This window comes from Serinus canaria, chromosome 5 (assembly GCF_022539315.1).
Source record: "Serinus canaria isolate serCan28SL12 chromosome 5, serCan2020, whole genome shotgun sequence".
In the NCBI taxonomy this organism is placed as follows: Eukaryota; Metazoa; Chordata; class Aves; order Passeriformes; family Fringillidae; genus Serinus; species Serinus canaria.
In genome coordinates this window covers 5,216,514-5,241,519 of record NC_066319.1, presented here as the reverse complement: position 1 = coordinate 5,241,519, position 25,006 = coordinate 5,216,514, and the positions used below count along the sequence as shown (strand labels likewise).

The 25,006-nt window shown below is 44.3% G+C and overlaps 1 protein-coding gene across 5 annotated transcripts in view; it reads right to left on the bottom strand.

The window, feature by feature from the left end:
- The window catches only part of MICAL2 (microtubule associated monooxygenase, calponin and LIM domain containing 2), a 121,215-nt gene extending 111,613 nt beyond the window's left edge, over positions 1–9,602 (bottom strand). For 2 of the 5 annotated variants that reach the window (XM_030240092.2, XM_030240094.2), the window contains exon 1: positions 9,513–9,602. The gene's annotated coding sequence lies outside the window, so the exon portion shown is untranslated. Of the gene's footprint in view, positions 1–7,176; positions 7,450–9,169; positions 9,240–9,512 lie in introns of those variants that run through there. The other 3 variants (XM_050974788.1, XM_050974790.1, XM_050974789.1) reach the window with 3 other exon arrangements.
- Between the last annotated feature and the right edge of the window lie 15,404 nt (positions 9,603–25,006).

Below are 25,006 nucleotides of genomic sequence, written 5' to 3'. Positions count from 1 at the left end.
AGTTCAAAGCAGCCTTGTAAGTGACACTGACCAAAACCTTCAAGTCACAGCATCTTGAGTGAAATTTTCAAACATGCTACACAAGCAAAAAGCTCAGCGGCCTCCACCTCTCCTGAGCACGGGCAAGGTGATCATTACAGTGTGACTGCTGTAAAACAAACCCAGTCACCCACAATTGCAGCACGGGGAGGATGGCTCTGCTGAGAGCAGGGCGGGCACTGCCCCTGCCAGGGTGTGCCAAGCGAAACCTGCCATCAGCACAGCACATGACTAAGCACATATTGGCTATGCCAATGCCCAGCTGAAAGAAGGGTAATTAATTTCTCCTTGCCTCCCCCTCCCACGGATCAGTGAATACTGGGAAGCCAGAGCACTGCAAATGAAGCTTGAGAAACCTTATGAATAATAATAATTAAAAAAAAAAAAAAAAAGGCCCAACATATCACAAGTTGCAAAAGAACTCTTCACACAGGACAGTGACTACAAAGACTCTTTTTAAGATTAAACTTTATCAAGTAAGAAATAACAGAAATGTGGATCCCATTGACAAAAATAGAAAAGAAATGCAGATACACTTAATGGAGACTCTCCATGTGACTACAGATCTGTTTGGTAATTAAATAATTAATGTAAATTTTACCTTTTTTGGCTTAATTCTAATTGTGAGAGGTAATATTTATGTTGCCAATACTAGTTTCTAGTCACGAGGTCCAAAATAAACTATTAGTTTCATTTTAAATTCCCCAGACCTGACAGAAAAGAAAAAGCACTTACTGCTCTGCATATTCTTCCCCAAGAAATCAGAATCATCATTATAATTATAATAGAATCATCAGGAAGAAGGATAAGGAAGAAAACACTGATTGACATCACCTCCTCCTCCAAAATTAAAAGAAACTCTTACTTCTGCCCCGTGACTGGCAAAATATCCCAGCTAAATATTTTACAACAGACAAAACCCAGAACAAATGTAGGAAATTTGGATTCAAAACACGAGGTGCTTCTTAGTATTACAAAGGTGCATTTTTTTTTTTTAGTTAGAGGGAACAGTCATTAAAACTAAACATAGAGATGGCTTCCCTGAACTCACCAGAGGCTCTGATCACAACCTTACAAAGCCTTATGAAACCCAGTAGGAAAAGCTGGGCAAAGTCATGAACTAAGCTGGCTTCATAGAAGTCCCAGTAACTCTCTCTTGCCCACACTTCCAATAAATTTTGCAGTTGTTACCCACTAGCTGGGTAACAACTGATTAGGGAGAGAGGCAAGGAAAACCCTGCCATCCTTTGCTACTTCAGTAGGGCAAATAAAACTGAAAACTAGTGGGTCACATTCATTCCTCACTAGAACCAGAAAAGCAAAAAAAACCTCTGATATATCTGCATTTATATTTACCTCTAAATTCAATCTTGCGTGCAAGTGTAAATCTGCTATACTGTGTATGTCATTCCTGGATTTATCTTGGAAATTACTGAACTAAGAGGGACACAGATAATTACACAACTGGTTTTCAGAAGCCAGTGTAGTTCTATTGGCTTGAGATTTCAAATGAGCCAACTGCATCACAAACATGGTTCCTATCATGTTCTGGGTCAGAACCCACAAAACTTTACCACAAAAGGCAGAAGTTTCATATTGACACTGCTTTGTGGAACCACCTGACCATCCTGAAGGATGCATGCAGGTGCTGCCTTAGAAAAAGCTGAGCCAAGAAACCCTGTCAAACACAGCATCAAGTTATTCATGTGTTTTACTGAGTGTCAGGAGAACCCTGGACTAACCTCTGTAAGGGAAGAGTATTGTGAACAACACACAAAAATAGCTCACCTTGCTCTGAAACAGCCATTTAGTTCTTTTTGGTCTCTATTAATGCCTGACAAACAAAACAATTGGGAGACATGCTTTGATTCCATTACTGAGTTTCAAGGTGCTTCTACACACAAGTTACCAATACCATCAATCATTAAAGTCAGGTAGTAGCTGAACAAGTAGCTATAGACAGGTGTGGTGGTCTAATTCTAAATGTATAAATAGGACTTTAAGATGTCAAGCTTCTGCAGTTGTCATGAAATAGCATCAGAAATTCTGCTGGAACCCTCTAAGTGCATGCACTCTGCAATCCTGGAGCCCTCTGTGTGAACCTATTCAGCAAACAATCACAACTCCTTCCTCAGTCAAAAAGAAAACAGAGAGAGAAAAAATAGCATTGCCCTCTGCTGCACATCAACCTATTTTCCTGTCTGCTTACCTAAGCATCCCAGCTAGAAATAAGATGTGGCTGAGCTGTGGCACTGTGGCTGTGCCCCCAACCTTGCAGTGCACAGAGCAGCTCTGCAGTAGGTGCTGGGGAGTGCTGTGAAACAGGGGTCTCCTCAAGCCAGGTCTCATCAGCTCTTGGAGATCTATTTCACACCAGAGACAGCTCAGATACCTTAGAAAGCAGAAAATCAGCAGCATGGCTTCTGTGATAGTATTGGAAACAAAAAAGTTTTAATAAAAGGCAAAATAACAAAACTCTTTACAAAGAAAAACCGAGCCAAGTGCAAAAAGTTCTTGCTCTTAGTAAAACATCTCACAAAATTTCTTTGTTCTCTTCTTTGTCTAGTAAATTAGTCAAGTCTTTTTAGCTTCTGTCCAATTAGCTCTCCTTAAGTTTAAAGTGAAGTCCCCCAAATCCTGTAAGTGTCTTTTCACCTAAAGAAAAGACAGAAGATAGTTTTTTTCTTTTTTTGAAAAGACAGAAGATAGTTTGGTCACTCCATCACCAAGGGGCCCATTCCTTTAGTGCTGTATCACCCATCACCCCTGTGCTGCAGCTCAGGTACCCACTGGAGAGGGGCCAGCAATACTGTGAATATTTGCACATTGTCTCCAATTCCCTGTGCCACACAGGTGATTTATGCACCGTGGCAGGGCAGCATCACAAAGGGCTGTGTGCCAGCAGTGCAGGCAACAGACTCAAACCAATCCCTGCTCCTCAACACTTCCACAAGGAAACAGGCCACAAACAGACTGATACCTGCTTTGTGCACTGAAAAATGTGTGCTGTTCACTTCCAGAAAATAAAGTTAACCACCCTAACCCTCCTTCCCTCCCATACACAGCCCCCCAACAGAACAAGAGATGGTTTCTTTTCTCTGCACAGGTTCCCTGTGATGTATTTAGCTCTTTACACAAGCTTTGCTCTTCCTCATGAATTCTGGGACACCTTGGTGCAAGGGCAGAGTTCCTGAGAGTAAGAACAGCAAGGGGTATTTGATTACATCCACAAACTCAGTTTTTGAATGCACCAATAGCTCCTATTTATGGAGCTTGTGTCCAGGCCTTAACCACGTGCACCTTTCTGACATTCAGTCAAGCACAATGTTCTGACACAAATATTGTGCACAGGGGTGTCAGCTGTTACTTTTAAAAATCCATAGATAGAAATGGGAGTTACCTGCATTCTGCATTCACACTCAGAAATCTTAAAAATGGCTCCAAACTTCCACATTCTTCTCTCCCTACAGCCATGTCATTACTGAAACAATTTTCTGAACTGACAGAAGCAGTTGGCTGCATAGGTGGCAACCATAGGAATTTGTAGCACTCAGTGAAAGGGGAAAATCAAATACCAAGCAGAAGGCCAGGAGATCAGATCCCAATGAGAACTCGTTCACATAAATTATCCAAGCCCAGATATCACATTCCATCAGAAGTTCTCTGAGTTCACCCAGGATGGAAATGAGACCTGGAGAAGTAAGCTCTTGTGTCAGCATGCTCACTCCTTCACTGCCTCTGCAAGGAGCAAAGCAATGGCAATTCAAGTGCAGGAGCAGATCCTGTGTCTGACCCACAGCTGGGGCGAATGATGACACAGGGGTGATTAGCACTGACTGCATGTTTACCACCACCAAGTCAAGCCCATTGTTTTCTTCTAATCTGTTCAGTTTGCTCTTTGAAATTATTCCCTGGATCAGCACAAGGTGCCATAGAGACAATCAACAAAACCAGCCTGATAACAAGCGTGGTTCAACAGGTGAACCTCTATGAAAGGAGGTCAAACTATGAATGAGCAGAAACCAAACAGCACCCAGGGTCTTGTAAAGTCCTTTAACCAGAGGGTTTCCTCAGCTAGAAAGGGTGTCAGCAGAGAACACTGCATTCCGTTCTGAATTCCTCCCTTTGCTTTCAGCAACTGCCTCCAGAGCCTGCATTTGTTTCTGTAAATCCTCCTCTGCTGCTCCCTGCGTGCAGCAGTTTGGAGGGCAAGGGTATTGCACATCCCTGACCCCACTAACAGATGGGGCTCACCTCAGCCACTAACACAGATTATGGTCTTTGCAATACACTCTTATCCGATTACACACAAAAAAGGATTCCCCTATCTGCCAAACACGAGTCTTCTCAAAGAGAGGGGAAAATTTGTCTTCTGCTCCACCTTCTGTTCTGCTGTTCACAAAATTGTTCTGGTTTTTTTTTCCTGGACTCCATCATACATGGTTTACACATCACAGGCTAGGAAAAAAAATCCTGGAAGTTTCAAAACCTTCCAGTTAGCCATGGGACTCACCTATTCAGGTACAAAAATGACAAAATATCTTATCAGAATCAGTTATTTTAATGTCCTTAGTCTTCTAAAAGTAACACTATATAATAAGAATACCATGGTTCCAGTGTCTCACCACCCCCACAGCAAAGAATTTCTTCTGGATAGCTAATCTAATCCTGTCCTCTTTCAGTTTAAAGCCATTACCCCTCGTCCTATCACTACCTGCCCCTGTAAAAGGTCCCTCTCCAGCTCTCTGTAGCCCCTTTTGGTACTGGGAGGGTAGTCTAAGGTCTGTTGAATTACCACAGGACTATTTAAAGCTGATTACAAAGCATGCCTGTTTATTCCCAAAAAAATTTTGCATGGCTTTGATGCTTGGCCATGGCAGCAATAGAGAATTATGAACTGCAGCACCCCTTTGGGCATTACTGGAGTCTAAACAGGCAATAAGCTGTGAGCTTAAAAGGTCTGAGAAGGATTTATGGTGGACTAACAGATCCAAAGAAACTGCTTTTGAGGAAGCTGAAACTCCACAACACCCAGTGCCAGGCCCAGCCATTTTAAAAACTGAATTGGTAACGTCCCCTTGGCTGTGTTATCATCATATTGCAAAGCTCTCTGACCTTCTTGGTGAGTTCTCAGGGGCAGCTCCTCCCAGCACTGACTCCTTCACAGCCAACAACCCCATCTCTCTCCTCACCCAGCTAACCCACTCTTTTGTAGAAGCTTCTTACTGGACACAGCTGTGGCCTGTTAAGGGCAGCCCTGTTCCCAATCTTTGGTGATTGGCACAGCTGCAGCTCCTCAGGTGTGAGACTGCCTTCTGCACCATCTTTATTTCCTTACATTCCATCCCTCCACACCTGAATGCAGCAATTGGAGAAACTGCTGCCATCATTTCTCCAGAGGAGATGCCAGAACCAAGAACCAAAGTTTAAATCTAGTCCACATAATCCCATCACACAATTCCATGAACCGCCTTCCTCGCCAGGTTTTGCCATCACAACTCTAGGGGGCCAAAAGCAAGAAAAAACAAACCCAAGCTTTCTCCTAATGACATCAGTGTTACTGGGACATTGAAACAAGAACAATCAGAATTTAACCAAATATGAGCTACCGCAGTAGTGTCTTTCTAATTTGTGTTGTGGTACCACCTACCTTTCCCAACACAGAATGGGGTTGCTCTTGTTCCTCTCCCCACACAATAAATTGCCCACAAGAATTTGGAGGAGATAAATAAAACCTCTGAAAACATAACCCCCACTGAACACAGGGTTATACCCAGAGCAGAAAGAAGGCTCGATAGCACACATAGCTCAGATTTAGGGACAAGTCTGAATTTTTTTCCTTTCATGGAACTAGGAGTCTAAAGATAATTTTGGGGAAGTTTTTACTTGCTTGTAAACGTAACTATGCATACATGAAAGAGTTAGTCATCCTCTCCAGGTCAAAAATAAACACAGCAATTTTCAGAATGTGTCACAATACAATATTAACCGCGTATCTGCACAGTCACTGAATCAGTGGACACTTAATAGCCTTAATTTAGAATATCTATATTTTCCAGAATCAGTCTCATGTACCCTGAACTACCAATACCACTTCTGAAAGAGTTGGTTTGCTGCATAAACACCTCTAAAACTGGTCCCAGTGATGAGAAACAAGCAGGGTGCCCTCCCTGCACAGCTGAGCTGCCAGACACAGAGAGGAGGCTGCACTTTTCAAGTTCATGGGCTCCTCACACAGAAAGAACTGTAATGGCAAAGGTGCAGCCAAGAATTTGCTCACACACCGAATTCCTATTGTACATCTATCCTAGAGATGTATGCAAGCCAGGCTGCCAGCACAGACACAGAAAGCAACCCCTCAGCCTTTCTGTAGCTCCTGGAGTCTGGATCCAACCCGTGAGCAAGCTGAGAAAACAGAAGGACCATTGGGAGGCAGATCTCAGTTTCAGACACCTGAAATTGTCTTCATTTTAAGGCAATCGAAACACACCATGCCCTTAAGAAGCAAAGCCTCTTCCACTAGGAAAAGAGAGCTTTTCTGCTGACACCAGGGGAATCAGAATGAGGCAAAGAAAGACACAGGTAACCTAGCATTCACAACAAATGTCACAGCCTCATGGAAGAGTCCCAAGGGGAAACATATAGCATTTCAAAGCTTCCCCTTTTTTTTCCCTTTTCAAGGTACTAGTTATAAAACACCCGAGCAGCAAGACAGCTGGAGCAGATACAAGGTATGTGCTAAAAGAGGTGAAAGACTTCAACCATACTCATGAAGAAACTGGAGAGCAATCACCTCTCCTGTTTTATGGTTTCTCACACTTCAAGAACATCTCCAGCCAAAACACAGGCTCTCTCACCTCCACGAGGAATGGGGATATCGACAGAGATGAGAAAACCCTGCTTCAGCACATCTTAATAAAAACAAAACCTTTTCAGATCATCCGTCTAGATTCTAGGCGAAACTGAAGGAAATCTGATCTCCCCACAAGCAGCACCACCCTGATGTCAGGGATTTGGTAATGCCATTCAACTTCAGAGCAACATTGAGGCAATTAACTAAAAACAAACAAAAAAGAAATTCAGAGCGAAACAGAGACTAGTTCCCATTTTTATAAGACTAATTTGTTGAAAAGTCACCTGATTTTACAGACGGGGCAGGCAAAGTCACATCACTTGTGGCACACCACACGGCAAGAAGAAGTGGAATGAAGCATGCTTCAGTTTCCCTGCAGAATTTCGTTTCTCCACCACACACACGCTCTGAAATGCAGCTGCAGTGTTTTTGCCCAGCACCATGAAAAGAACAGCACTAACAAACACCAAACAGCGCTTTAGAAGGTATCGACGCTGCTTGACCAAGGCTGTCAGGTATCAATGCTGCAGGTCCATCGAGCACGGGGAAGGACAATTCTGCAGCAACAGCGGTGAAAAGGAGAAGTGAACCAAGGGGATGAGTCAAATGCCGTGCCACAAAGCAGCCTCCCAGCACACAGAGCCGCCCTAGGAGGGACCAAGATGTAGGGAAAGGACTGAGAATTGGGGAAAGGACTGAGAATTGGGGAAAGGACTGAATTCTGCCACCCCAAGCTTTAGGTGAAAAAGCCCACGGTGCCGGTGCTGTTAAGGCAGGGTGCCCCCTCAGTTTAGCTGATTTATGAATCCTGATGATGTCTCCTGGTGTGTGTTAATGGTGACCCCATCATCCCAGAGCCCTGCTAGTGCCACCGCGGGCTCTGCTATCTGCCCGAGGGGGAGGCAGCAGCGATAAGGAGGAGGTGGGGCAAGATTCAAGTCACGGGAGTAAGGCGGCTAATTACTCCTTTGAGCAGCAAGTAAAACGGTTAAAAAGATACATTTCATACTCTAAAGCTTGTATTTTCAAGCAGAGGACTGTAAATTTGTGTGTTTTCTCTATTTCTAAAGAAGTAAAACATGACAAAAACGGAGACTAAGGTAAGATTCTGGCGGAGGAAGATTTAAGATCAGCCACATGCTGAGAGTTGAGTCAACAGTTTTAATTCTTAAAACCTTTACTGACCTCATAATACACAGAGAAAAAACTGTGTAGAGTTAGGAGCAAAAGTCTTTTGCTGCTTCAGTGCAATTTCTCAGACGCATCCTCCAGAAAGGATAAATCCCACTGTTTTTAGAGAAACACCGGACACCTCAAAGTAAGCACAAGTGGGCACACTCTGAGTGCCTGTGTCAATGACAACAGACGTGAATTCCAGTTCGGTTGTCAGCCAGTCTGTTTTCCACCCGTGTAATATAATTAGCACCCAAAATAAAGTGGCGAAATGAGGGAAGCAAGATGCCCTCTTTTCTGCCAGATCAAGGCACTTCGTGAGCATCAATTAGATGTTAATGTCCCTGGGAGGCAAGCGTGACAAGTCTTATTAAGCCATTTTAAAGATTAGAACACTGAGTCACAGAGAGATTAAGAACTTCCTCAAAACCAAAAGCAGAGTCAGAGAGGGGGCAGCTACACCCCAGCTGGGACTGGCAGCAGAGGACTGCACTGCTCCACCTTACTGAAAGGTTTAGTCTCTACAGAGAAAGAAAGGCAGAAAGGAAGGCAGGGGGAAAAAAAAGTCCACGCTGCCGTGAAGTTTCCTGTCCTTGCCAACATGCCTACGTTTGGACCTGCTAGGGACCATCTTTAGATACAAGAATGCAGCCCCATTTCCACGCTCAGATCTCATTCTGGCTGAAGGCACCAACAAGGTTGCCAATTGTAAACAGTTTTTAAAGTCGACAGAGACCTCCAGATCTTTTTTCAATACGCTTGACAGAGAACTTAAAACTTTTTGATACTGGCTCAACCTTACAGGCGTAGGGGCAAATAAACGCACAATCACCATTGCAGGAGGCAGGTATCTGAATTCAAGTCACACGCTGAATTTACACATGAAAAACGGAGTGAACGCGACAAGACAATCACTATTAACAAACACTTCGAAGCGCAAAGAGAAACTCGGCAGATGCCGTTCTCAATTAGCCCCAAAAGGTGAGCAGAGAAGGATGTTACGCTGATTAACACACTCATTAGGACGCGTCCAAACTAATAGCCCACTCCAGCGTTGTAACCCATTCGGAAAGCGCTCGGCTGCCTTAATCACGGGCTACTCACAGAGCGAAAAGATGATCCTGACTTTTCCTGCGTGGCCGTCCGAGCCAGCGCGGTGCCACCGTCCGGGAGAGCTCCGGGAGCGCCGCGCCCGGACCCGCCGGTGGGGCACGGCTCGGCACGGCTCGATCCAGCCCGGCACGGCACAGCCCGGCTCGGTATAACCCGGCTCGGCACGGCCCGGCCGGCCCCAAGCGCCACCGCCCGCGGAGCAGAGCCCGGCCCGGGGCGCTCCCTCTCTCCCTCCCTCCCTCCCTCCCGCGGAGGGACCCCCGTGCCCGGCGCCAGCCCGCGGGTCCCGCTCCGTGCCCCGCTGCCCTCCGCTCCCCGCCCGGCCCCGCCGCACCTGCTCCGCCTGTCCCGCGGATCCAGCGGCTGCAGCGGCGCCGCCGCTCCTCATGCTGCCGGCGCTGGCTCGGCGCGGCTCGCCGGGCTCGGGGCGGGGCCCGCGGCCCGCCCGCCCCAGCCCGGCCCGGCCCCAGCCCCAGCCCCAGCCCCGGCCCCGGCCCCGGGCGAGCCGGGCGGGGCGCGCTGAGCCCCGCGCAAGGTGCGCGTCCTCTGCCGCCCCGAGCGGGGCTCTGCCGGGCTGTTTCCGCGGGGCACTTTTTCCCACGGGGCAGTTTCTGGGGGGCTCTTTTCGTGGGGCAGTTCCCACGGGGCAGTTCCCGGGGGCACTTCCCATGGGCAGTTCCCACGGGGCAGTTTCTGGAGGGCTCTTTTCGTGGGGCAGTTTCCACGGGGCAGTTCCCGGGGCCTGTCCCCGGGGGGCAGTTCCCGGGGGCAGTTCCCGGGGGCAGTTTCCCGCAGCCGCTCCGGGTGTTTTGGCCCCGAGCAGGACTCAGCGGCCCCACCTGCCCCGGGGGAAGCGCTGCCAGGGAGAACGCAGCATGGGGACCCCGGAGCGCTTCCTCTGAGCTGCTCAGTTCTGGTTTGGAGGAAGCGGGAAGGTTGTCACATATTCGGCAGGTTCAAGAAGGTTTCGGTCAGCAGGCAGACAACCACCGGGGAGAAAGGTCAAATCAGCTAGCAGCGCTGGCACTGTAACTCCCCGACTGCCACCAACAGAAACATCTTGCTGACGGCAGATGAGAAGTTGTATGACAGAAGAACAAAGAAAAACAATCAGGAATTACTCGAAGTGCAGAAAGGGAAGTGAGCTAGAGCCTATCTGTGCTGTCCTAAAGGCTTGACAGAAGCCCCAGCAGGTCCGCTTTATAGGTAACCTCAGCCAGCCATAAATAAATGTCTTGATACGAGCCACAGGGTCACTGCACCTCAGGGGTGCTGCAGAAGGCTGTGGCAGAGCAAGGCAGGGGGACCCCTGGCCTGCCATCACCTGAGCTCTGACCCTTTTCACACCTGAGCCAAGTTTGAAGCGGTTTTTGGATAAAGTGAAAGGAAAAGAAGTGTGAATGTGGCCCTTTACATCCGTGCACAGCTGAATGTAACAAAATCTCTAGCCACCCAAGTGGTTTAGCCAACTCTCTAAAATAATTTGTCAGTCTTTAGGCAAGAATTTAGTTGTAGAAAATCTCTCTTTTTCTCTCTAGTTTTTTGCATTGTGCTTGGCTGAACCCGAGTTTTACTCAATGATTAACTTTGAATTGCAATATGCTTGTCTGCTGATTTAACTTCAGGAGATTAACTGTACTTTTTCCTCCAAGTGATAAAAGCAAGGCTATAGAAATAATGGTGCATACCATTTCCCTGTTATCTAAAAGACTATCATCTTTAGCAGCCTTGGGGAGGGCAAGAACAAGGAATGAGAAAATCCTCTTGGCAAACTTCCAGAAAAAAGTGAACTTAGTTAGCAAAGGGGTGTGTGTGTATGAAAGAAATCCTATTTCTATGATTTTTACAAAGTCTTGTTAGTTTCACTTCACCACTGAGGGTCAGAGAACCCAGAAAATATAAAGTCTGAAAGACTTTAGCCCCTACTGGGAAATATTCCAAAACTTCTTTCTTGAGGATAGCTGTTCCTTTTTGGCTAGGAAAGATGCTTGCAGCACCAGTCTCCCACGTCTTCACCTTCACACCTGTCCTCTACCCTCCATGCCTCTCAGAAAGAGTTAATAAGGCCATAAAAAGATAACCCTTTCCTGCCAAGGTCTTCCAAAACTTTTCTGCATCATCAGGGGCTGCATGAAGACCAGCAGGAACCTTGCTGTTTATTAACTATAATTAGTGTATTTACTCATTGTCCTTAACCTTTTGATCTTTGAAAGTGGCTGAAAGATGACTGTATCATTCACACTAAACTGTTATCACAACCATCTTTAAAAATTATGTTTCATTAGATGTTACTTAACCAGAATTAAGAAATTCTTTATTCACAGTCACACCTACCTCTCTCCAAAGGAAAACATAACTGAGATGCTCACTCAAACATAACTGAGATAATCACCCTGGACTGAGATGAACACACATCACTCAAAGATTAGATTAAAAAGCATTAATCAGGAGCCACCAGTCTGGCATGACATGGGGCTCTGTGGGATATCCTAGCCCACCCTGCCTCCTGTGGGGTGTGGGACACACAGGCACAAAGGGAAAGAGCAGCTTCCCCAGGTGCTGCACAGCTCACCTTCCCCAGACCACGTTCCTAACCCTTTTTCTAACAGTGTGGCTGCTTTGTCATTGTTTTGTTCAATCCTAGCCTGTTCTCCTGCTCTGAAAGGAGAGGAAAAGGGAGTAAGAATGGTCCTTACACAAAACAATCCAGCCTTATTAACTGGTGAAAAGCTGTGCCTGCTAACTCTGCTGTAGGATATTGGTCCCTCTCAGTGGCTGGTGATGTGCAGCACTCCCTCTCCTGTCTATTCAAATTCTTGTAAATGGATTCTTATCTGCATATTCAGCACAATAAAAGCCCTTTTTGTGGTATTCAAACAACTTGTCTGATCCTTTTTTGATGAACTGTGAGTGTCTTCAAAGTTAACTGAATTTTTCATACAAGAGAGATGGCCTCTTCTCTCAGGAGACCAGGCTGAGCTCCCTCCTCAATCATTTCTTTTCTTTATGACTTGGAGAATTCATCATGTATCTGTGGGGTGCAGGTAATAGACTTCCTTCCCTTATGGGGGTTATGAGGATAAAACCCTCCTATGAGGCTGAAACTTTGATGTTCTGCTGCATCATGTGAAAGGCCACTATGGGTATTTTGCTGCTCTTGGTTTGAAGTTGCTCATCGTACTCATCTCTGGTGAGAATCACTAGTTAAATACAAATTTTCATGTTCTCTTCCTTCATTAATGCTTTTTGGTTTATATCATCATAGGAAGCCATTAGGGTGGGTCTTTTAAAGGAATTTTGCTTTATAGAGTGAGGAAAAGAAAACAGATCTAAGGAAAGGAAGCTGGATTCTTTACGTGGGAGCATGTAATTTTCCTGGGGCCTGGAATAGCTGGATTTTCTTACCACATGTGCAGGAAATAGCCCTTCCTACCCAGTCCTGGGTGTATCAGATAATACCCTTGGCATATAAAGGAACTATTCCAGTGTGAGACACCTTCCAAACAACATTTGTGTTCAAGCTTCCAAGCACATTAACAGATTTATACAGGTCTGTTGAGGCAGAGTTCAAACCACTTTGATTCATTAGAAAAAAGCAGACAGAAATACCTGTGAAGCATACCCAGGTAATTTTCTAGCCTTTTTCCCACAGGAGGCTCCAAGCTCATTTGTTAGGGAAGGTTTGGGATGGGTCCTTCATCACCCTGCATTCTCACACTCTCAGTGCTGCTGCTGCAGAAACAGGAGCAGGGCTCTCCCTGCTGCCAGGGTTTGCATTTGCCCTGGGTTTTTTGCATTTGCCTCTGTGCTTTGGGGGCTCTGCCAAGCCATCCCTCAGCACACACTGCTCAGTAGCACACCCCAGGATGCTGGCATCAGTCCTTCCCTCCATGCAAATATTCCTGGTTGGGCTTTGGGCACGCTTTTTTAACAAACAGGACTTAGCCCTTGTTTGATGCATGTCACTGACACAAATCTAGGAAATTTCACTCTTTGGGTCTCATGTCTTTGCTGGCTAGATCTCCCTGAGGCTAAAAAGGTGTGAAATTTTTAATAATTCACCAACTATGGGCACGGGATGATCTCTTGCTTCTGGTATCATTCAGCATTAATTGATTCATTTCCTAAGACATTTTGCTAAGTGCAGTTTCATAGAGAGACAGACCAGCTAGCCAGCACCGGCCTCTTCAAAATCTTCAGATCATGAATCAAAAAAAATTCCTTCTTTGAAGGCAGAAGAAATTAATCTTAGAGTCTCTAGGATAACTTTAATTTTAGTAAGGCATGAGATTGTGGTCCTGTATTTATCCCTATAATGGAGTCACATCTCAGTGTCATTTTACTTCATGAAGGGGTGATGTCAGCTCTGGTGGTGCTGTAATTACAAATCCTGGAAACATTTTTTGAGTTCTGAAAAGCAGCAGTCACAACCCTAAGAAGTTTTAAACCTCTCATGGGGCACATGTAATCTTGTGAGGTGTATTTGAATTTTGAGAAGACTTGACAGATAATCAAATAAGGTGGACATTATGAGGGGTGGAATAAACCATTATTAAAAAGAGTTGCATCTTTTTCTTTCCTTCTTGTAGCCAGTCTTTTAGTCAGCTCTTAAAAGATTTAGTCTTTCATAAGAATGTGTTTTTATTATTGCCATTAGGAATACCACTAAAAGCCTTCATTTTATCAATGTGAAGTCATCAGAGTTTATTCCACAGATATTTAATATCTTCATTTCTGACACTTGGGTTTGTGTGCTCAAAAGAATAAAAAAAGAAGCTTTTGATTCTGCTTTGGTTTGCAGAAGCCAGTACTCAGGAATACATGAGAGATATCAAAGCCATGGAGCTGCTTCTGTTGAAATAAATGTCAACATCTCACTGACTTCAGAGAGAAAAGGATCAAGTAATTAAGTGTTATTTTGCATGGATTCCAACAGGCTTTGGGTCAGGCCTGATTTCCCCAGCCAGTGCTTGCAGCGTTGCTGCTTTGGATTGTGCTGACGAACGACTCTGTAAAACGAACCCCCCGAGCTCAGCAAAGCTGATAACATTTCCTTCCTGCACTGCTGTGCTGACACCTTCCCTGAAAATGTGCTCTGGCTTTGGCCTCACTTGATTTCAGGTTGAGGCTTTGCAGAGAAAAATGAAACTCTGATGTGATAAAGTGATAAAGGAATTTAAGTTAATGCACGCTCTTCCAAGCCAAGTGATTCCAGGGTATGTGCAGCTGGGAAATAGATTCTGCCTTGCTGGGCTGCTAAAACACCTGCACCAGCCAGTAGCTGCCAGCTGCTTCAGGGATTGTCACATTGCAAAACAGGCAGAGAGGCTTCAGATTGTATCAGGAGAAAAACACAGGGCTCTGTGAGAGACATGTTGGGGAAATTTTGTGAGAAAAGGAAAAAAAAAACCAAAACCAAACCCAAACAATAGAAGCAACTCACACACCTGCGTGGAAACAGTTCCTAGAATGTGACTGTCAGTGAGTGAGGGGAGCATTCTGTGAACATATTCTTAGTACAAATTAACTTTTCTGTATGTGTTGTCAGCAAGAATCTAGATTATTTCTTGTCTGTGGGAAACCTTCTGTCAGCGACAAAGATCACTTTCCACATGCTTTGATCTTAGCATATTAAATCTCAGCAGAGACTTTATTTAATTAAATGTTATTTATGTTTTGTGGGTGTTACTGAACAAAGACTTCCCTGAGTGTCATTAAAGGAAGAGTGACAGAGGGTTTGAAGCAGGGAGGATAAGTCTGAATGCAGAGATATTTTAGGGAAATCACCGTTTCTCAGGCAGCTGAACACTCCAACATCCTCGCCTAACTCAGGATGAAACCACAACACTTCTCAGTGCCATCCTTCCAGTCTCACAGATTCTTCATTTTGGAGTCAAACCCTTGTAGTTGGTCTGTGCTGTGAAATTGCTGCTTTAATTGCTGTGAGTCCATGCCCAGGAGCAGAGCTGTGCTCCGAGGTGGGTGCTGAGCCTCGGGGAGGAGGTGCTGAGGTGCTTCCTTTGGCAGTGCCAGAGTTTGCTTTGGGACGTGCTGGGGACTGATCATTTACTGAGCTGGAGGAGAGGTGACCTCACTTCTCATGCTCAGCCAGGAAGGAGTGGCCAGGAAGAAGATATGTTCTTTTTTTAAAATCATCTAACACAAATGTTTCTGACCTGCTCTATGGAGATAATAGAAAACAACCAGCAACTGCTGGGCATGAGCTTTGTCTGTTATACATTATTGTCTGTCTTGACAGCATAAAATTAATAAATTACATGTAGTCAAACCCCCTTTGTTTAAAAAAATAAGGTTGCTAAGATACAAGAGTTATGCACATTTAATGCCATTTATGGTCAGAGGATCCTGTCAATAGGAGGGGAATAACTGAGGACCTATAGGTTCCACTTCAGTTTTGCTCATTATAGTTGAACATCCTTCAGCAAGAAGTGCTGATAATGATACAAATTTGGTTTACCTCTAGGTTTGCATTTCAGTATGATTTAAATATGTTACAAATAGTTGTGTAGGTAAACTTTGTTCAAAACTGACCAGTTGTCATGGTCCAGGAGGGAAGTGGGTATGCCCAGTGAAATGTGCATATTGATATTTTTCAATGTTCTTATTGTTAAGGGAGAAAATTTATCCATCCTCCTACGTTTCACTGGAGTCAAAGTTGTGCTCATTTAAACCAGTAACCAACTTTTCCTCTCAACTTGCTCACTGCCAAAAAAGAGAAAAAAAAAAAAAGGGAAAGAAAAAGAGGAAAAAAAGGAAAAAGAAAGAAAAAAGAGCAACACAACTGCTAGACCTGAAGGTATTCCTGGCACTGCCAGGCTGCCCACAGGACAGACACAGAAGAGACTTTTCCCCAAACTTGGTGTTATAAAATTGAAAGCTATAGGTCTCTAATCACTACCTTAAACTTAGGAAAATTATCCTCAAAAGATTGCATTTCTTGCTGGGTAAAAATACAGCTGTGTTCTCAGCCTGCTACCCAAGAATATGCTCTTCAGTGTTTAATTGCTTTTTAACTACTCACTGCAACTGCAGTCTTTTTTCTTTTTTAATTTTCTATCCAGCTACAACAGTACTGAAGATTTCTTTTTCTTATCTGATCACAGGGAAAAAAGAAAAAAAGAAAAAAAAGAGCAGCTTATTCCTGCTTCTACCCTTTCATCCCTGGTTTCTTAAATGGGGCCTAAAGCCATTTACCTGTTTAACCTTGTGGGATAATTAAGTTGTTCAAGCTTAGTCAACTTCAGTTTCCCAGCTAAACTGGCCCCCTGCCAGCATTGTCAGTTTTCCATTATCCTGTGGTTTGCATCACATCCCTGCTCCCAGGGAAGCTCAGTGCTGCCTTGGTGATGTGCACAGGCATCAGCACTGCCAGAACCCCCCTGCCACATCCACAGGGGCTCAGGAGGGGACTGTCACTGTCACTTTTTCTGGAAAATCCCTTGGCCCAGGACTTTTCTCCTGGGAAGCTGAGAAGCCTCAGAGAAAAGGAAAACAATAATTATCTCATTTGCTTCTCCTGTGTTGTGCTCATGTGGAATGTGTTTGGAGATTGTTCACCCACAGGAGATTGTGTCACTGGATTCTGCTGGGAGTTGTTTTCACTCTTTGGCCAGTCAGGGCCAAGCTGTGTTGGGGCTCTGGAGAGAGTCAGGAGTTTCATTATTATCTTTTTAGCCTTCTGTAAGTATCCTGTCTGTATTCTTTAGTATAGTTAGTATAGCATTCTTTAATATAATATAGTGCCATAAAATAATCAATGAGCCTTCTGAGCACATGGAGTCAGATCCATCATTCCTCCCTGCAAATACAATCGGGGCCAATCCCCTTCAGCACTGCTATGGAGAGGGACAGCCAGTGCCCCAGCCCCTGGCACAGCCAGACAAGGGTTTTAGCATGAGTTTGACAGTGATGGGACCCTGTGTGGGTTGGGGCCACGCCGTTCTCCTCCCTGCTGTGGCTTTGGGGATGCCGAGGATGCTGTGGCTGCTGCCTCCCCGGGGATGCAGGGCCCATCTCCTGCCAGCACTTGGCCATTAGCTCAGTGCTGGCACAGCCATGCCCGCCCACAAGTTGTCACTATGTCCCAGGGTGACAGCAGGGCTTGTTGAACAGCCTCCTTTCCCTTCCCTGGCTGTCCCCAGCACACACAATCACGGCACCAGCAATATTGTTCCTGACAACCTGCAAAATATTTGTATGAACTTCACCATTTAGTGTTTAAACATGTCATGGCAGCAACTTCAAACAAACAAGCAGAGCTTACGGGGAGACCTTTTCAGACTTGCACCATCTGCCAGTAGCTTTCCTGTGTCGGTGCCAGCATTAAAAAAAGGAGTATTCTCTAATTAAAAAAAAACCCCAAGGTCTCCTGCATCTGCAAATTTATCAGCAGGGCAGATGGCATCCCTTCCTGCTCCTCGACAGCCAGAGTTTGAAATAACAGCTCCCAGCTAGTGGGGGAAGAGCCTGAACACACTGAAAGCAAAACCAGTTCAAAGTGCCTGGAAAGGCAGCGGCAGCACTTGGGGAGAGAACAAAGCCTGGGCACAAGTGCATTCCCTCAGCCACTGAAATGAACACCAACATTCCCAGGGCAAACCCTCTTCAGCAGAAACCCTGGCCACCAGCTGCCTGCAGGATTGTTCCTCTTTGCTCCCAGAGCTGACATTTCTTTGAGTGCCCTTCTTCTGGCAATATTTGCAATTCCCACGTGGGACTGAGCTGTGAAACTCAGCCCAGCTCAAAAGCCTTCTTTCTGCATGTGAGAGCTCCCTTGAGCTCCCTGTATTGCATCCTTGCAACTCCTTAATGAGCAGCAGTCGTGCTGCTCTCTCAAGAGATGCATCTGCCATCACCCATTCACCAGCACACTGTTCAGCAATGTATAAGATAGAGACTAAAAGGCATTTTCAGAATTTAAAAAGTCAGTTTGAGATATCTCCACTGCCAATGGTTTATTTACTTCCTGGTGAACAAGAGATTCCAATGGTTTATTTACTTCCTGGTGATCAAGAGATTCCAATGGTTTATTTACTTCCTGGTGATCAAGAGATCACTGGCCTTTTACTTTCACTCCCAGAGACAAATGTTTGTTACCAGAGGGTAAACACAAGTTTAGTGGTAGGTGGGTAATTCATGTTGAACTTCCATACAATGTGCATGCAATCCAAGACTGTTTCAGAGAATGCTTTATTGCGAAACTTCACAGATGAAACTTCCTTATTGAAAAAAATAAAAAAGTTCTGCATCTTGAGCAGGCTCCCATTGTAATGAATTGAGGTAAAGGGCTGGTTTCCCTCGTGCCACTTCCCGTGTCATTTGCTCCAGGCAGTGACAAGCAGGACATTTTTCCTAGTGCACAGTGTAGGGTTTTTGCTGGGTGCTCACAGAGAGAAGATTTGTATTTTTGTATTTTTTATTTCACAACATATCTAGACTTTGGAAACTTGCCAGGCCTTGCCTTCAGTTTGGCTTAAAGCATTAGTCTACAAAGCACCAATAAGCACCTTGAACTAAACTAATGTCTGCATTTCATTACTTCCAAATGTGCAGTGCTTGCCTGGAGGCAGAAGAGCCCACGGTACTGCTACCATTGACTGTTATTTATATGTAGCCTTTTCTGGTTTAGCGTTTCTGCAGTATTGTTTTGTTCCAGATTTTCATTTTGCCTGCCCCTGATACTGTGTGCAGCTCCACTTTCACCCAAACAGCTCTGGCCAAGGGGGGTCAGCTGAGAACAAGGCCTTGGAGCATCTCCCAGGGCCTGGCTGGGCTCTGTTAGCAGCACTTCTGAGCACAAATATGCAAAGTTTAATGAAGTCAGTGGAAAGACTCCTACTGGCTTTGGGTTAGCTTTGGATCCAGCTGTAAATTATGGGACTTGGATTTTATTCCCATTACTTGTCCACAATATTTTTTGCCTGTGTTAACAACATAGCTCCTTTTTAAACAATGACAGAACTGGTCTTTCCAGTCAAGTGATCCATTTGTCAGTAAATTACACTGCAGTATGACCAGATAGGCATCCTGAGAGTGCTGCAGGATGGAAAAGGCTGAAAAGCCTCTTGCTGGGTTTGTGGGCACTCACTGGCTTCAGGGGAATCATCCTCCAGTATCCTGTCATTCCTTGTTTCCAGCATTCTGAAATGGGGGAATAGCTGCCATCCCACCTTTCCAGAAGAACAATGTTATCTTCTTTCTAGAAGATAAATCAGAGCTCTAGGAAATGATAGGAAAACTGGTGATCCCTGCTTGGCCAATGGCAGAGGGTAAATCCACACAGGAATCTCTGGCTCATGTCCCATTCCTGCTCTCTCTGTTCCTGTGACATGTGACATTCCCAGCTGTGGCACAGAGGAAAGCCCTTGGGAAGTGCACAGGAAACTTGAACATTTAACAAATTAAAAAAATAAATGTTCTTGGAATTAAAAGCACAGGCCCTGAGAAAAAAAGGCAGTTTATTTTTCAATAATAAAGCTATTACTCTCCCTACACATTCATCTAAATAAAATATGGATGTAAAGAAATAGTGGTAATTAATTCAAGGAATCTAAATTAAAAAAAAAAACAGGAAAATTTTCACTAAGAATGCTGGTGGTGTACAGCAGACAAGGTCTGTGCAGTCATGTAGCAAGAGACTTTGCTCTCTGAGTAACAATTTTCCCTCAGAACATGTTCTATTTATAACCCCCCTAAGCCTTTTGCAGTATGTTTCCTGTTCAGACACCAGAAAATGACTCAGCCAATCAGGCCAGTTACTTCCCAAACATGGGATTCAAAACTAGGGAGAAAATCAAGAACATGCTCAAACCTTGACTGGCGAGTCAAAATCCTATTTAAACTGGGTTTTTTTTGTTTGTTTGGTTTTTTTTTGTTGTTTTTTTTTTTTTTTTTTTGTTCTAAAGGTACATGTTAGAAATTGTTCACCTTGTCATTTGGGAGCACTTAGGTGCTTGTTCTCCAGGAATGATAATATTTTGTTCATTCATTTGCTGTGAAATGCTTTCTGTCTCTGTAATCACTCTCCCACTGCATTATGTTTAAAAAGCAATGGCCAAAAATTGTAGCATGGACAAGTCTTCTTTGGGCTGGGGTGGGCTTGCATAAGAAACTATAGTTACAGACAGCTGGTTAAAATTGTGATTTTCAGCTTATTTAGTAACTCGCTGCTGATTTTTCAGCTCTAGAATATGAGAGATGTTGCTACATTTTCTATGCACAGAAGTGAACACTATTTAAATAATCCATTAACCTCCTCCAGCACATTAATCTGCAAAAGAATTGGAGCTGGAACTGGACCACAGAGCAGAAGCATTCTCAATTCTCCTTTCAAGAGCAGAAGCATTGTCAAAAACTAAGGATGGAGCTCCATCCCAAAACAAGAGCTGAAGCATAGCTGCCATCTGCCTGATTCACCATGGCTACAGCCACATGGTTGTGTGGTTCTTCCACACTCCACAGCTGAAAAGAGAAGGCTTTCCTTTTGTCCAGATGTAAAAGCACCTCATTTCTGGCATTTCAGCCATTTAGCTTCAAGAGAGCATCACCTGCAAGTCTTGTCCTAATCTAAGAATATTCCTGCCCCTTTGGAACCTGACTCAAGTCTCAGGGTTTATGACACCATGGTCTCTTAAGCAGAACACACATGATCCACAGCTAGCAAATCACCTTCATTTGGTATCTACCTCCATTTGTTCAGGTTTGTTTTTTTCAGAGAGACTACACAGCCTTTCTCTAATGCCACTGTCTGTTCTTTTCAAGCAGATCCTTAAAACAGGTTGGAAGTGGCAGAGGAATGTGGCAAATAGCTACAAATGAGAGAGGGGGTTTGAAATGAACCTTTTCCCACATTGGGCTTTTGAAATCAAACCTTTTCCACATCACCTGAGCTAAATTCATGTGGAGAGTGTTCACAGGCCGTTTCTGGGCACATTCCTGGCGTGGCCAAGGGTGTCCCCATCCTGCAGTCCCTGAGCTGGTGCCAGAAGCCCTTGGATAAATCAGGATGCGGTGTCGGTGTCCCTGCCTGACAATGTCACTGTGATAAAGGGCCCCGGGCACATTCCAGCGCTATCACTGCTGCTCTTATCTGCAGGGGCTGCTCTCTCTGCCCCAGGCAGCCCCAGAGCAGGGCTCCAGAGCACACGGAAAGGGATAGCTACCATAGAAATATCAAAATACCGGCTCGTTTTCAGCTCCAAGTGCAGCCTCTGATAACAGCAATCTCACTCCAAGCTTTGGCCAAGCACCAGCCTCCTTTCTGGGTCCCTGCAGGCTCGCTGGGGGCTCAGGATGGAAAACTGGCAGGTGTGAGCCATGAACTTGCTCTCACAAAAGAGCAACTGTGTGTCTCACCCTCTTCAGAATGCTGGGGCTTCTCCCATCTCTTCTTGGCATTTCAGCTTCCAGTTTTCTGCCTCGGATACCCAGTGATATTTTTATGGCAATAAAGAAACTGCTCATTAACTCTAGACATGTTTTCCTAAGTCTTTTAATCAGGAAAAATGATGTTTCATAGGTAATATATACCCATCGTCCCTCTTTTTTCCAAGCCCAAGTTCTTTCCACTGGTCCTATATGGAACAAGGTCACCCTGACTTCTGAAAAATAAGTTTTATAGCTTGACATCATGCACATATTTACTGGGGGTAGACAGAGAGATGGGTCTGCAGCACCATCACAAGTTTTGCTGCTGACCCAGGGCAAGCACACGTGACCCTCGCCCTATAGCTGCAAGAAGTTTTGATTTAAAATTTTGTTTTAAAATAGATTTGGACAGCTGCCTAAGTCTGCATGCCTGTGCTGCATTCTGCAACAGAGAGGAAAGAGGCAAAGAAGGTGGAAAGAGAAAAAGAGGGAGGAAATTGGATTAAAAGAAAACTCCCCAAGTAAACATAGGTGAAATTATTATAGAGAGACATTGGAAAACTTCATCTACTTTAAAATTCTTAGGAAACAGGGATTTGGAAATACAAGCCAAAGGCAGCCAAAGTATAATTAAACAGTTCAGCAGTGTACCTTTTATTTAACAAAAAGTCATTATACAACTGCATTTTTCAGATTAGATGGAGCAAAATAAGTTGTGTGCAGAACAAAAAGTAACACTGGGCATCAGTGTTACTTTCCAAGGCCCCTGTTTCTCTTGTGCTTCTCTTGTGTTCTCAGAAAGTCCTTCACTCTCTTCTGTGCAGGGTAACCAGTCTGGTTTCTGCTTTGCACTGTCCCCATTCCCTGACAGGATGAGTTTGGATGTGGATGCCAAGAGCAAACCTGCCTGAGCTCAGCTTGGTCACATCCCCTGCACAGGGAATTCCGTGCACCTTTCCTGGGAGATCACAGAACAAACTTCGTTGGGACCAGGCAAATTAGGATACACAACAAACTGCTGTTGATATAAACATTCCCTGTCAGACAGAATAATTAAACCCCTCACCAAGGAGCAAGGTACCAGCTGGCCTTTGGTTAAGAAGTGCTTAAGAAGCAAGGATCTGCCAATTATGCCAGAAATAGTTCCAAAAGAAGCACAAACACCACAGGAGAAGAGGCCTTCACTGAGGTAGTGACAATTCAGATTAAAGCCTAGCTTGCCCTGGAAGCCCCTCACTGTCCCCTGACCTGCAGGGATGCAGCCTGAGCACATTTTTGCACACACCAAAAGTTCACCAAGATGAATTTACACCCATTTAGCCTCACCCCACTTCCAGAGACCTCAGTGCTGCAGGATCATGATGAGAAAATGACTTCTTTTCTTACCACAGATTGCAGCCCTGTTCTTCAGTGCCCTTTGGGGAGCTGGTCACACATGACAGAAGGGTGAGGCTGCAGAGAGGACAGGCTGGATGGTCTCTGAGCTGTTATGGCTGCCCCAGTGCAGCACCTCACCCAACAGTGATGCAATTGTCATGCACAGTAAGTGCAGCACCTAAAGCCATGCTGGTTACTGAAAGTGGACATTAAAACAGTCAAAGTAATGAATTATTTTAAAGCAATCACTTTACCAGTCCTGATAAAGTTCTGTGTGGATTGTTTGGTGTGTGTGAGACAGCAAATAACAGGAATGGAGCCATGTCTTCTACCAGGTTGAATACACCCCTGATAGCAGAGATTGGTGATAATCAGAAGGAAAATAGGACTCAAAGGAAGATACATCCATAAATGAATACCTGAGGAACTTTATCTTCATTTAATTTGATTTCCTATCTAACACCAGTTGTTAATTAACTAAGTCCTTTCTGTATATAGCATTATAGTACCCCTTTTAGAAGTATTTCAGCCTTAATTAAAAAGGCTGAAATATTAAAGAAGTTTCTGAAATGGCAGAAGAAGAAATTTTACCAAGAGCTAGCTTGCCTCAGAATAAAAAACCTCCTGCTGCTGCAGGTTATTTGCAGCTTGAAGATATCTAGTTCCTACTTCCAAATTTAGGGTGTTTCTTCTGCTTGATGATGGAGCTGACAGTCACCTTTCCTTTACTATCATTTAACCAGGTATTTAACATTGCATTTCTCTCTCCTTGTTTTGGTTTTTTTAAAATCAGAATGTTCTAAGGACAATTTAATAATACATTCAATAAACATAGGTGTGTTTATAAGCCACAGTTACAAATGCATGTTACATGTCCATTGTCAAGCTCTATCACCCATACAACTTTGTCAACTGATGCTGTTTCTGTTACCATCTAGTTATTTTCCTTTTGCAAACTGTCTTGAATTTGGTCTGATTTTGCCTCTGCCAGTCCCTAAAGTAACTCTTCTGAAGTTCCTTTTCCCAGTTTAAGTACTGGTAGATCATCTGGTTTTAGTCCATATTCTCCTACAATTTGGTAAAAATGCCACTTGCTCAAAAAATTCTCTAATGATCCCAGCTATACCCCTGAAGTATTGGACTACAGTCAAAGCTGAAAATATGCTTTTGTGTATAAAATCAATTACAAGAGGGACATGTCATCACACAGTGCAAAGAATCAATAATAAAGTGACTGGAAAATTAAAAAATACTATCAATTTCTGCTGTCACTGTGTTGACTGAAGTAAAACCTTCGTTAGCAGTGTCTGAGCAGGAAGTCTGGCAGGGCTCACAGTAATTCAGCCTGAGGTAAATAAAGGTGTGGGCAAGTTTCAAAACATCTCTAGGGTCAAAGCCTAGGAGTCCCCTACAAGCAGTGAAAAGAAAATGTTCAAATGCTTGAAACACTGTTCCTCAATGGGAAAATGAAAAAATAGCACAACAGCCTGAGCCCAAAAGGGTCCAGTAGCTGAAAAGTGATTCCATATAAAGAAAAAAGATAAAACCAGTCAGTTCAGGAAAGGGTTATATTTAGAAGCCTCAGTGCCAGCTGGGTTTCTGGCAATGAATTGTTGCCAACCCTATTCCTTCTAAAGATATGGAATATCAAAGAGGCAGCTTTTGGTCACCAGGAACAAACACAAGGGTGATCAAGGCTGTGCAAAAGCAGATAGGGAAAGGCTGCACTGGATCATGCACAGGAACTATGCAGGGATCAAAAGCTGATTTTGTGGATTTCTGTGGCAGAGTTACATCTATCAGAAGAAATAATTTCATTCACTCTTGGTCCTCACACAAAAAGTCCACATTTACACTGGCCCTGAGCCAACTCACCCTTGAACAAAAATGAGTTCAACACTAATAATCAGGGCAAAATCAGCACACAGAGCATGATAAATAATGTTTGACTTTGAAAAGTCACAGTGGTATTTTATCTTTTATGAAGAATTTAAATCTTCCAGTCACTTGCTGTTAATATTCTGCAACCTTTTCTGAGTTAAGCTCTGTTCTTGTCCCATTGAT